This window comes from Ovis aries, chromosome 13 (assembly GCF_016772045.2).
Source record: "Ovis aries strain OAR_USU_Benz2616 breed Rambouillet chromosome 13, ARS-UI_Ramb_v3.0, whole genome shotgun sequence".
Lineage (NCBI taxonomy): Eukaryota > Metazoa > Chordata > Mammalia > Artiodactyla > Bovidae > Ovis > Ovis aries.
In genome coordinates, this window is record NC_056066.1 from 74264308 (window position 1) to 74278786 (window position 14479).

A 14479-nucleotide genomic window follows, 5' to 3' on the forward strand; every position below is an offset into this window, starting at 1 on the left:
GTCTTTGCCTTTTGCTTGGAGCATTCAACCCATTTACATTTAAGGTAATTATTGATAAGTATGATCCCGTTGCCATTTACTTACTTTATGGTTTTGGGTTCGGGTTTATGCACCCTTTTTGTGTTTCCTGTCTAGATAATATCCTTTAGCATTTGTTGGAGAGCTGGTTTGGTGGTGCTGAATTCTCTCAGCTTTTGCTTGTCTGTAAAGCTTTTGATTTCTCCTTCATATTTGAATGAGATCCTTGCTGGGTACAGTAATCTGGGCTGTAGGTTATTTTCTTTCATCACTTTAAGTATGTCTTGCCATTCCCTCTTGGCCTGAAGCGTTTCTATTGAAAGATCTGCAGTTATCCTTATGGGAATCCGCTTGTGTGTTATTTGTTGTTTTTCCCTTGCTGCTTTTAATATTTGTTCTTTGTGTTTGATCTTTGTTAATTTGATTAATATGTGTCTTGGGGTGTTTCACCTTGGGTTTATCCTGTTTGGAACTCTTTGGGTTTCTTGAACTTGGGTGATTATTTCCTTCCCCTTTTTAGGGAAGTTTTCAACTATTATCTCCTCAAGTATTTTCTCATGGTCTTTCTTTTTGTCTTCTTATTCTGGGACTCCTATAATTCGAATGTTGGAGTGTTTCATATTGTCCTGGAGGCCTCTGACATTGTCCTCATTTCTTTTAATTCGTTTTTCTTCTTTCCTCTCTGATTCATTTATTTCTACCATTCTATCTTCTATTTCACTAATCCTATCTTCTGCCTCTGATATTCTACTATTTGTTGTCTCCAGAGTGTTTCTGATCTCATTTATTGCATTATTCATTATATATTGACTCTTTTTTATTTCTTCTAGGTCCTTGTTAAACATTTCTTGCATCTTCTCAATCCTTGTCTCCAGACTATTTATCTGTGATTCCATTTTGATTTCAAGATTTTGAATCATTTTCACTATCATTATTCGGAATTCTTTCTCAGGTAGATTACCTATCTCTTTCTCTTTTGTTTGGTTTGGTGGGCATTTCTCCTGTTCCTTTACCTGCTGGGTATTCTGTCTCTTCATCTTGGTTATATTGCTGCGTTTGGGGTGGCCTTTCTGTATTCTGGGAATTTGTGGAGTTCTCTTTATTATGGAGTTTCATCGCTGTGGGTGGGGTTGTGTCAGTGGCTTGTCACGGTTTCTTGGTTAGGGAAACTTGTGTCGGAGTTCTGGTGGGTAGAGCTGGATTTCTTCTCTCTGAAGTGCAATGAAGTGTCCACTAATGAGTTATGAGACGTCTATGGTTTTGGAGTAACTTGAGCTGCCTGTATATTGAAGCTCAGGGGTGTGTTCCTGTATTGCTGGAGAACTTGCAAGGTATGTCTTGCTCTGGAACTTGTTGGCCCTTGGGTGGTGCTTGGTCTCAGTGCAGGTATGGAGGTGTTTGATGAGCTCCTATCAATTAATGTTCCCTGGACTCAGGAGTTCTTTGATGTTCTCAGGATTTGGACTTAAGCCTCCTGCTTCTGGTTTTCAGTTTTATTTTTACAATAGCCTCAAGACTTCTCCATCTATATACAGCACCGATGATAAAACATTTAGGTTAAAGATGAAAAGTTTCTCCACATTGAGGGACACCCAGAGAGGTTCACTGAGTTACATGGAGAAGAGAAGAGGGAGGCAGTAGTTAGAGGTGACTGGAATGAGATGAGGTGGGATCAAAAGAGGAGAGAGAAAGCTAGCCAGTAATCACTTCTTTATGTGTGCTCCTCAGTCTGGACCACTCAGAGATATTCATGGAGTTATACAGGGAAGAGGAGAGCGAGGAAGCAGACAGAGGTGGCCAGGAGGATAAAAGAGGGAAATGAAAAGGAGAGAGACAGATCCAGCCAGTAACCAGTTCCCTAAGTGTTCTCCATCATCTGGAACACACAGAAATTCACAGAGTTGGGTAGAGGAGAGAAGGGGGAGGGAGGAGGCAGAGACAACCTGATGGAGAAAAAGGAGAGTCCAAAGGAGGAGAGAGTGGTCAAGCCAGTAATCTCGCTCTCAGGTAAAATTGGGTACTGAAGATTGGGTTTTTAAATGTACAAAATTGACAACAAATACCAAAAAGCAAAGATTAAAAATCTAGAGTAGAGGTTGGATTTTCAAAAATACAATATTAAAGAAAAGTAGAACAAGAATAAAGAAAGAAAAAAACAAAGTCATGAGAATTATTAAAAAGCAACAACAACAACCACACACACACACACACACACACACACACACACACACACACAATATATATATATATACAGCGTTTGCTTTAAAAATAGGGTCTGGTTTTTTTGGAAAAGTGATAGTAGCTTATAAAAATTAAAATTAAAGAAGAAATAGAGGACTTAAAATTTTTTTAAGTTAAAAAAAGGAGAAGAAAAAGAAAAGAAGAAAAAACAAACAACAACAACAACAAAAAGAGAGAATGGTCGTAAAAATAGTAAAGATATTTCTGGGACTTTCTCCGGTGTTGTGGGCAGTGTGGGGTCACTTCCAAGGCGATTCCCTCTGTTTAGCTTCTTCTGTTTGCTGATCTCTTCCGTGTCTGATTTCCGCCCTGACACAAAAGGGGCGGTGGTGGACACCTTTTTTTTTTTTTTTTTTAGGCTCACTTGTTCAGTCTCGCTGTGGGGAGGGAGGGATGCTGCAAACAAATAACACTGGCGTGTGCTCGCAGTGTCTCAGCCATGCTGGGCATGCCCCTGCACATGGTGCACACCACTCAGGCTCTAGGTTGCTCCACTGGGAACCATCTGAGGCCAGCCCTAGGCTGCATGCATCTCCCCAGTTTAAGCCGCTCAGGCTCGGCTCTCAGGTAGCCCTCAGAGGTGCAGATTCAGTTGGGCCTGCGTTTTGTGCCCTTCCCAGGACCAAGTAGCTCAGGTGTTTGGCGAGCGTGGTCGCTGCATCTTGTCCTTTCCCTGCTGCTCAGTTTTCTGGGTTGTACCGCTGGCACCCCTTGTCAGGCAGATGGTGACTGTCCAGAACCCCAAGAAGTCTTAGTTAGCAAAGAAGCCTGCTTGCCATTTGGTAGGTAAAGTCTCTCCAGGGCTGCAATTGCCCCCTTCCAGCCCTTACGGCTCTGGCTGCCTGTCACTGGTGGGGGATGGTCTGCAACCGGCTATTTCTGTTCCGTCCTTTGTTCTGTGCACGGTCCTGGTGGTGTCTTATGTTAGAGCTTTTTGCGTGGTAGCTATCCCACAGTCTGGTATGCTCGCCCAAGTTAGTTTGCTCTGGTTACACTCAGGGCATTCTGCCCAATTCTTAAAAAGCACTGCAGCCTGCACCTCCCTGCCCAGCCCCCACTTGCTAGTGGTGGATGCAGGCGTCTGCACTGCTTCTCCACTGGGGGAGTTACCGTTGGGCTCGTAATCTGTTGGTATGAATCATTTATTTATTTTTCTTCCCTGTTATGTTGCCCTCTGTGCTTCCAAGGCTCGCCACAGACTCGGCAGTGAGAGTGTTTCCTGGTGTTTGGAAACTTCTCTCTTTTAAGACTCCCTTCCCGGGACAGGACTCCCTTCCCAGGATGGAGCTCCCTCCCTACCTCCTTTGTCTCTTTTTTTGTCTTTTATATTTTTCCTACCTGTTTTTGAAGACAATGATCTGCTTTTCTGGGTGCCTGATGTCCTCTGCCAGCATTCAGAAGTTGTTTTGTAGAATTTACTTAGCATTGAAATATTCTTTTGATGAATTTGTGGGGGAGATAGTGGTCTCCCCGTCCTATTCCTCCACCATCTTAGGACTGCCTCGGCTTCCTTTTTTATGAAATTTTGATGATGAGGAGTCTGTCAGGATAGCCTTTTTAGAGGCTCCAATACATCCCTCTTTCGTAGGGGTGATAAGATCTCTAGTGTGACTAGCAGGGAAATTGAAGCATACAGGAAGGTCATCAGTTAGTCCTTTAAAGGTATAATTAAGATTAACGGGGTATTGGCCCTTTACATAGGAAGTGTAATAAGTTTTTAGCTGTTTCCCTACCTTTTCCCAGGTATCTAGGTTAACGGTGTCTTCTTCTGGAAACCAAGGACATTGTTCTTGTACAAATGTAAAAAGGGATTGAATACTAGCATTCTTAACTTTAATTCCTCTTTTGTTTAACAATTGCAAAATTACTCCTATTAAGAGTTGTCATTCTTTGACTCACTGTTACCCATGTCAATGACCTCTGTCTTCAAGGAAAGATTCAATGCTACCCACTCTTCCTCACCCTACCTATCTTATGCGGGGGGGGGGGGGGGGGCGCGGGGCCCTCAGTGGGGTCCTAGCCGTCCCGGAAACTGGACAATGGGGAGCTTACCTTCAGGTCCCTGTTTCGGGCACCACTTGCCAGGGTCCAGCCTCAGCAGAGTCCAGGGATACCCTCAGGATGAACGGCATTGGTGAAAGAATGGCACGGGGAGACCAAGCTTAGGTGAAGCGAGGCCCGTAACTTTATTTTCAAAAAGAGCTTTTATACCCTAACTTGTACACAGAGGAAAATGAAAGATGCAAAGTCATGCAGAGTCAGCTCAAACATTCCAGCAGTTTTGCCCTTATTGAAACCAGGATTTTTTTTTTCCTGCATACCTTTCCATAAACAAGGGTTTTATGTTGTGTACATTATCTTCTCGCCTTGGAGGTCTGTTGACATTTTATGATCCTTTTTTGATAAAGGTTAATCAACCAGAAAACTTGTTCTCCCTTGAAGTGTTTTTTCCTTATACCTCTAATCTGTATCAGCCTCAAAAAGTACTAAACAGAGTTACATTCTCATGGAGCAAAGGTGCAGTGGGTTACAACAAAAAAAGAACTTATTAGCTCAAACGTCTGACGTAGTTAATACCAAGGCTACTACTTGTTTTTCTTGCATTCCAACTATATTAACTAATGCACTCCCAGGCACACAATGGATAAGGGATACGAGAACTTGTCAACAAGCATTGGCTCAACAATGAAACCCTTCACCAGTATTATTTTAATAAAACTTTTTCACCCCTCGAAGGGCTATATATTTGTAGAATGCTTAAGCTTCTTGTGTCATGGTTGGGATGTTGTGAACAATCATATGCATAGTTGCAAGAGTCTGAATAAACCTGCCAAGCAAGCCAGAATGCTAAAGGGGGGTTTGGATTGAAATGCTCCTTTCATGCCCAGGAAACTTATCAACTAGAGCCCTAAGTTGATTTTCTCAAGAGAAAGGTGGTCAGGGATAGCCCCCTGTTAATGTCAGAAGAGTTGGTGAAAGGCATAATATAGTATACAGTAGACAAATTTTGGTTTGGGGTAGATGCTCAAGCAGGTCCAGGGAGTCCCTCGAGTCCTGATCCGCCTTGCCTGTCAGGTCTCCTCCGCATGACCTTGTCATGGGTGGGATCTCCCGTTCTGGCTCCTGGCAGTAAGGGAGAGGGGATACTTGCGGCAACCAGCTTATCTACATGAGAGCCCTGATGCTAAAGCTTGGCATTCCTGCCTCCTCCTGCTAGTCCCCACTCATGAGGGGAGTAAGGCAGCCGCCTTTAGCATCTCTAAGAAAGAGACTCCTCAAGCCTGAGTGACATAGGTGAGTGGGTGTTTGGACAGAGGAGAAACTTCGTGTTGGAAAATAAATTGGAGAAAGCTACTGAATACCACTTCCCTGGTGGCTCGGGGGCAAACAATCCATCTGCCACTGCAGGAAGTGCAGATTCGTTCCCTGGGTCAGGAAGATCCCCTGGAGAAGGAAACAGCAACTCACTCCAGTATTTTTGCTGAGACACCTAATGGACAGAGGAGCTTAGCGGGCTACAGTCCATGGGGTCTCAAAGAGTCGGATGAGACTAAGGGACTGAACAATAACAACAAACTGAATAATCACTAAAATTTCATAGAAGACAGTCACTTAGCCTCAGTTTTTATACCTCCCCCCACAGGGACCTCATTTCCCTTTGGGCATCAGGTGCCAGCTCAAGCATTCATCAGTGAAACACTTGTACCATTTAACCGTAGCTGTTCCCTCCCCTAGGCCTTGGCTTTCCACGTTGCACTCAGTCTGCTCCCAAGAAACCTACCAACCAATTCTACATCTTTGTCCTAAGTGATCCTACAGACATTGGGAGATGGCAGTCAAGAAGTACACCCCTCCCCTACAAAGTGTAACTGCATATGCAAAATTTTGCTAAGTCCCCTCCACTAGCTTTCAAAATCTCAGGACTCAACCTGAAGTAACCCATCTTTTTCACTCCCCACAATTAATACTGCAAGGAGGCTGATAGGGTGGTAGCCACCTTCATGAGGTGCTCACTCACTGGGTTAAAAGAGACAGGATAGTGTAAGAAGAAGAGGGTGGTCAGTAGGGTCAGAGCACCCAAGTCACCCTCCCACCTTCCTTCCCCAAGCTGGGCAAGAGCTGTGGCAACAGGATGTGTGGAAATGTGAATAACCGACAGAGGATGGCTGAAAGGCAAGACAGGATGTACATGGTGGTTGGGGGTCCAGGACTAGTGTACATAGGTCCCAGGATGCACCATATTTCAGTTTCATATTAGACCTTCCCAGCTACAAGGCCTTGTGATAAATGCCTTGTTCAGAATCTAGGGAGGCCCCAGGGGAGGTGCTGGTTCTCCCAAGTAGAGCCACTTTGACAAGGTTTCATGGTCCTGCCTCTGGGAAGATGTGGGATGAAGGGACCTTTGGAGGACAGAGTCTAACTACCTTATTACACATGAGGGAATTGAGGCAGAGGGAACTCAAAAGTCATTGCAGTTAAATGAACAAGGACACAGATGGTGCTCCTTCTGTTACTCACTACCTCATCATCCTGGACACATTTCTTAGCATCTCTAAGTTTTGCTTTCTTTCATTATAAAATAAGGATAATGCTTATCTGCCGATGTTTACAGCCACAGACCTCTAGAAACACTCCTGTTGCTAGCTGAATGAGTTGGGTTTACGACTCACTACAGCAAGAACCAAGTCACCACCCTTATGAACCGCATGATGTCTCATTGAGAGGATGTTAAAAAGGAGTTGTAGGACTTCCCTGGTGGTGCAGTGGATAAGAACATGCCTGCCAATGCAGGAGACACAGGTTCGATCCCTGGCCGGGAAGATTCCACATGCTGCAGAGCAACTAAATCCATGTGCCAGAACTACTGAGCCTGCCCTCTAGAGCCTGGGAACCGCAACTACTGAAGCCTGCACGCTGAGAACCTCTGCTCTGCAATGAGAGAAGCTACCGCAAGGAGGAGCCCACGCACCGCATCCCCGCAACTTGAAAAGCCCTGTGCAAAGCAACAAAGACCCAATGCAGCCAAAACTCAATCAAACAATTAAAAACAGTTTTAAAAGGACTGCTGGAATGTGGGCTTGCGTTAGGTGATTTGGGGCTGGGTTCAGCAAGTTGGCTGTGCTCTGGATGGATGGTGATAGGAAGTGGGCTGTTCTCTGATTGGATATCTCAATGTTAACTCTGAAAAGGGAAGACTAGACAGAGGTTATAACTGTATTCGGTAAAGAAGTAGCAGTCACTCAAGATAGAGGTATGCGAGGTCATTTTGGCGGTTTGTGTGATTTAGCTCATTTTGTCTGTGTTCAAACCTGGTTACAGAGTGTTCTATTTTTGTTTGGGTCCCTCCTAGACACAGAACGGCTTTGTCTGCTGTTTAACGTCTTTCGAAATATTTATGTTCAACAAGGAACAAAAGGCCAACTGTGGTACCAGGTCAGCTCCTAAAAGTCAGAGGTTGCTTTCTCTTTCTTCATCATTCTTTTAGCATTATGGTAAAAATTTAAGGACGTGATATTTGTAAAATACTTTGCTCAAGTGTTGGCAGAGTACCCCTCGATGAATGACAGTTCTGATAACAGTAATAATAATACTATTTGTGATAATTCATTTAATTATTATTGATAATTATTCACTTATAACTGTTTAAGGGAAAGAACTTAGTGCTAATTTGAAGAGATTGGCTCTAGCAGCTCTGGATAGTGCTGGGTGATGATGATCTTGGGAAAGTCCTTTCACCTCTCTGAGCCAAAGATTCTTTCTTTGCAATAGAAGAGAGAAAATTTCTTCTGCCTTAAGAAACTCACGGGTTTGTTTATTTTTGAGGACTACATTGATTATGGTGCTGAAGTGCTTAGCGGAAGTGCTTACCATAGACCAAAGCACTTGCCTAAAAGCACATGGAATTTTAGTTTCCTTGGCTTCTGACTGCTTTTTAAGTGTGCCGTCTACTGCATTAAAGCAAGGAACATAGCCCCCTCGGGATATTCCTCAGTGCCCAAGGAATATCACAGTCTGCGTCCTAAGAACGTCCCTTTCTTCCTCAGAGGAACTGAAAGTCTTATTACTACAGAGGTAGACCCCACCCGTGTCCAGTCCTCTGCCCACCCGACTATGCCCTTTTTTGACTCTCTGTTCTCTCAAAGGAGAAGGCAATGGGTATCCACTCCAGCATTCTTGCCTGGAGAATTTCATGGATAGAGGAACCTGGCAGGCTACGGTACATGGGGTTGCAAAGAATCCGGTCTCTCAAAACTGTAGGCGGAAAGTATGAGCTTCTGCTAATTCTCTTTGGGACCAAGCAGCATATCCCTGGTGGCTCAGATGGTAAAGAATCCACCTGCAATTCAGGAAGCCCGGGTTCGATCCCTGGGTCTGGAAGATTCCTTGGAGAGGGAAATGGGAACCCACTCCAGTATTCTTGCCTGGAGAATTCCACAGACAGTGGAGCCTGGTGGGCTACAGTCCATGGGGTTGCAGAGTCTGACACGACTGAGCAACACACACACACACACACGCGCGACAATCTGTTCCTCAGCCATTAGGAACCATTCTTTAAGGAAGACATTGCCTGCCCCTGGAGAATCCCATGGATAGAGGAGCCTGACAGGCTACAGTTTGTGGGGTCGCAGAGTCGCAGACGACTGAGCGACTAACACTGCTGCATTGCTTGCCTGCCCCCTGGTGGCAACATGAGGAAATGCGATCTTCACTGGAAGCTTCACACACACCCTCTACTGTGTGATGTGGGAAGACTGAACTCCTAAGCCTTGTTTTTTCAAAAGGGGCTGGGCAGTCGGTGGGAGGATCGAGGGGTGGGGATTAATTCCCTGGCAGTCAAATGGTTAGGACTTGGCACTTCCACTTCAAGGGCCACAGGTTAGATCCCTGGTCAGAGAAGTAAGATTCCCACAAGCCCTGGGGCATGGCCAAAAACTTTAACAACAAAAAAGATTGTGTGTGCTCCTGTGTCTGTGTGTATCTTACTTAATATGAACAATTAATATCAGATCTTTACTAAGCATGTGTAATACATGGGACAAACCCAATTTCTGCTCGCATGAGTTCACTTTACTAGAAATCCTATGAGATATTTAGCAAGTGATTAATGAGAACTGTCCATGGGAGAGAGAAGAAAGCACAGGATGAAACGGGAAAGTTAGCTGGAGACTGGCCAAGTGTGGAGGCGGTGGGAGCCGGATGGGAGGAATCCTCCTGAGGACTTGGAACAGGAAGATATCAGGATTCAATTTACTTTCTAAAAGGTCACTGGCCAGCAGGAGAGAATGGAACTCACCAAGAATGGAGGAAGTCAGCTGGAGATGGAGATCAGAGATTATTCACCTAATGAAAAATGGTGTTAAGAGGAGTGGTTATATGGATAGGGAGGGTGCGGAATCACAGTAATAGGGAGAATATGGCTCTGCTCTTGCCTTCCCACGTGACCCTGGAGGTGGGTCCACTTACAAGGGCAGTGGCTGGTACCATGTAATGATGGAGATGGATAGCAACCACTGCAAAAATCTACTTTACATGACTGCTCCTCCCTTACACAACTCTACGAAGCAGCCACACTAATTCTTGGAGTATATGCTGGCTATGCGTGCATTCTGCCCCTGCCCATTCTGTGTTGTTCTGATTCAGCCTCAGTTTTCTCCTCTATTAAGTCGGCATGATGAAATCTACCCTGCCCACCTCTCATGACTATACAGAGCATGAGATTAGATAAACCCTGGGAAGGGATGCTGAAAGGAGAAAGAGAGAGGTTCTTTCTTTCCTTTATTTTTTTTTCTTTCTTTCAAGTACTTTAGATCATAGATTACTGTTTTCTATTTGTTTAGCTCTGTTTTGGTATACGCTCTTTATTTACTCATTATCAGGTTTCATTGGAATCATTCACCAGTTTCCAATAATTTCATGTTTGATTCTTACTTGTTAATAGTTTACTCTTAAGAGTGCTAAATATTTATTTTTGATCCTGAGAGCACACAGGTAGCCTGACACCCACAGATTTCTCACATGTATATTTAATGGCTATTTTTAGCAGAGAATTTGTTGCCACCCACAACACTGAGTTTCTTTCTCAGGAAGGAAGGAAGAGAAAAGGCTGTTGGGCAGGTACCTGGGAGTGCCTGTTACAGCTTCTCTCCCTGAGGCAGAGAAACCATATAACACCTGACTTTTCCAGACAAAGACAAAGTACTTCCAGGCACCATGAACTGCCCGTGGTGCGGGTACAAAGAATCCGGTCTAGGACCTGAGCAGTCACAGCACAAATGTAGACAATGTCCTCGGAGCCGCTGGGAGGAAGCAGGGCCGGGTAGACAGAGCTCAGAGCATCTTGGGAGCATTTTGACAACAGCTGTTGATGGTGAGTTGGCACTTTTTTTTTTTGCTGCTCCCTGAGGCTTGCAGGAACTTAGCTCCCCAAGCAGAGATCAAACCCACTCCTCTAGTGGAAGCGAGGAGTCCTAACTGCTGGACTACCAGGGAAATCTTGAGTTGGCACTGTCTTGATACTTTGCCAAAAAAATTGTCTCCTAATCCATGTTGATTTTATGAGTTTATGAGGCTAAAAGTATTATATCATATTATTAATGAAGAAACTGAAGATTAAAAGGATTACATAGTGTTGCCAAGATCTTCCAGCTAGGAAATGGTGGGACTTGAACTACAAGACTCTCTGACTTCAAAGATAGCCCTCTAAAAGAGGTTTGAAAGCAATGTCATCAGAGACTCTGTAGATTCACAAGATGGGACTCAAGTTACATCACAGATGGATGCTCCTTTTCATAGCTTTTTTGGACTGAGATGATGTAGAAAAAAATTTTTTTTTTCCTATGGCAAATTTGTTTGCATTTATACCATGGAGGACCTTAACTATGAGCTAGAAGGGGATGAGGGCTGAGAAAAGTCCATTGGATCTGGGAATGCGTAACTTGGTGATAACCCTGGTAAAGGCATAGGACCTCCCTTGTAGTGAGCAACAGAAGCTGAGTCTGGCTATTGAAAGCAGAGAAGGAATTGTTGAGAATGGGGTGGGGATATAGCGGGTGGGCATCCATTCTCTCTTCCTGACTGTACCCTTAAGTGAACTCCTATCGGACTCTTTTGCTTGTGAGCAATACTGCTAACTGATCCAGTTTATCTTTTAGAACTGAAGGGAATGCTAAAAAGGACCCAGCTTGGAAGCCAACACCAAGGTCTTTATAGGCCACCTCCAAATAAGCTCCATGCATCTCCAGGTTTTCTCATTCATTGGTCAAGATGAAAATTCTTGGTCTGGGGGTAGAGCAGGAACTCTGATTGACAAGTCCCTCAACCCCACCTGTCTTGGGTAGAGGAAGAATCATTCCTCAAATCAAAGTCAGATTAGTGTTATCAGTAAAAGGACAAATGGATGCAGAATAGTCAATACACTCCGAGAGACAGAGGTTTCTCAGGGAGAGGGGAGTTTGAATGGGTCCAAATTCCAAGTGAACAAAGCCCTGCTGCTGCTAAGTAGCTTCAGTCGTGTCCGACTCTGTGCGACCCCCGAGACAGCAGCCCACCAGGCTCCCCTGTCCCTGGGATTCTCCAGGCAAGAACACTGGAGTGAGTTGCCATTTCCTTCTCCAGTGCATGAAAGTGAAGTCGCTCAGTCGCATCCGACTCTTAGCGACCCCGCGGACTGCAGCTTACCAGGCTCCTCCGTCCATGGGATTTTCCAGGCAAGAGTACTGGAGTGGGGTGCCATTTGGTAAAGGACACCTTGATGTTCCTGAGATGTTTTCAAATCTTCAGTGTTCCCTTGTTACAGTCACCTTAGAGTGAGCTTGTCTGCAGCTGACTCATGTCACCTCCCACTAAACAAAACTTGCTTTTATATTTCCTTTCCTCCTTTTCTTCATGATAAATATGACTTTATACTTGAGAAGTCACCTTCAAACTTTTTGATGCGTCATCTGAGAAGACTCTGGAACAGCAAGGAGATCAAACCAGTCAATCCTAAAGGAAATCAATGCTGAATATTCATTGGAAAGACTGATGCTGAAGCTGAAGCTGAAGCTCCAAACTTTGGTCACCTGATGCGAAGAGCTGACTCATTGGAGAAGACCCTGACACTGAAAGATTGAAAGCAAAAGGATAAGATAGTGGCAGAGGAGGAGATGGTTAGTTAGCATCACCAACTCCGTGGACATGAATCTGAGCAAACTCTGGGAGACAGTGAAGGACAGAGAAGCCTGGCATGCTGCAGTCCATGGGGTCTTAAAGAGTTGGATACAACTTAGTGACTGAACAACAGCTATCCTAACCTCAGATTTGCGTGTGTGTGTGTGTGTGTGTGTGTGTGTGTACAAATGTTGAAATAACTGGGAGCCTGTGACTTGCTTTGTCAAGGCCTTATTCTCATTTTTCTGCTGTGCTTCCTTGAGCAAGTCGCTTTGCCTAGCTGAACTTCCTCAGTTTCTTCATCTGTAAAATGGAAAAATAATACCTGGGGTCTGTGTGTGTGTGTGTGTGTGTGTGTGTGTGTGTTCATGTATGTGCTCAGTCATGTCCAATTCTTTGCAGCCCCATAAACTGTAGCCCTCCAGGTTCCTCTGTCCATGGACTTTTCCAGGCAAGAATACTGGAATGGGTTGCTGTTTCTGTCTCCAGGGGATCTTCTTGACCCAGGGATCAAACCCCTCACTTACGTCTCCTGCATTGGCGGGCAGGTTCTCCACCACTAGCACCACCTGGGGACCCCAACACCTAAGGCATAATGTTAAATAATGACAAGTTATCTTTTCACTGAACACTTACTCTGAGCCCACCCCCCAGGTCACCATTTTAAATGCCCTCCAAGTCAGGTGAGTAATGGGAATGGAAGTATTTGGAGTGGGGGTGGAGGCAGGGGGACAGTAAGGAATGGCAGGGGTTATGGAAACTGGAGAGAACACTCCCCTCCCAAGAAGAGGGCAGCCCCACTTAGCTTAGTTCATGGCTTTCAAAATATGGTCCCTTGAACAGCACCGTCAACATCCCTGGAAACCCTTCGATGTAGATTCTCAGGGCTCTCCACTGTCCTACTGAATCAAAACTCTGCGGGTGGGATTCTTAAAAATCTGCTTTAATATGCCCCCTAAGTGATTTGATGCTGGCTGAGGTTTGAAACCCACTTCTCTAATGAACTTCGCCATAGGAGCTTGCATGACTGTGTTGACAAACTGTCTACTTTTTCCAACAGATACTAAAAATTTGCTTGTATATGACATTTCCCAATCTTAAATATTGGCAACTATTTCAAATTTTTTAAATGTACTATGTGGGCTAATAGTACATTTTAGGTTGATTTCCAACCTTTGGTTTATGCTTTTCCATTTAATCCTTAAAATAAGGCTACAAAAGTTATCATTGGTACCACTTTTAAGGAATAAAATGTGGGTTCAGTGAGGTGCCTCTCCATGTCACATAGACAGGAAGTAGCCAATTCCTGATTTGGATCTGAGTGTATTTGGTTTTAAAGCTTCTGTCTTTTTATGCAGAAGCAAAAATATACGTCTATCTCTAGCACAGGGGCTTCCCAGGTGGCTCAGTGGTAAAGAATCTGCTTGCCAGTGCCGGAAATGCAGATGTGGGTTCCATCCCTGGATCAAAAAGATCCCCTGAAGGAGGGCATGGAAACCCACTCCAGTATTCTTGCCTGGGAAATTCTATGGACAGAGGAGCCTGGTGGGCTACAGTCCATGGGGTCGCAAAGTCCGGCACGACTGAGCAACTGAGCATGTACATTTAGCACAGAGCTTAAGGGCACAGAATTTTCCTACCTTTGACCATCTAATAAATTTTCTTCTCCAACCTTCTGCCCCACCCTATCCTCTTAACTAATCTACATTCCTATCAGAGAGAGTCAGTCCCCAGGAGAGCCCAAGAGGGCTGGAGAGCGGTGAGGCCAGGCAGTTTCCTGGCGTGGGCAAGCTGACAAGGTGCCAGAAGAAAGCTGTGGGCAGCAGCGCCCGAGGCTGAATGTCCAGCATGCAGCTGGATTCACAGGCTAAAACCAGCTGCCTGTCAATGTGTCCTCTACACGTCCTAGACTGAATTCCAGGAGCCACCCTGGGCTGAGCCCCCACCTGGCTCCGGCCTCATAGCTGCTAACTATTCTGTGCTCAGAGTAAACAGCCCTGGCCCCTCCCAGAGAGGACCTGTCTCCAGCCCCCAGGCTGGACATGGGAAGCGGGGGAGGCATCCGCAGCCT

General features: G+C 45.0%; 1 long non-coding RNA gene across 1 annotated transcript; it reads left to right on the top strand.

Moving 5' to 3' along the window:
- The first annotated feature begins 10326 nt into the window (after positions 1-10326).
- Positions 10327-14079, top strand: LOC132657577 (uncharacterized). The gene is made up of 2 exons (XR_009595973.1): positions 10327-10627; positions 12174-14079. It is a non-coding gene; the product is annotated as an uncharacterized LOC132657577 (long non-coding RNA).
- Positions 14080-14479: the final 400 nt, after the last annotated feature.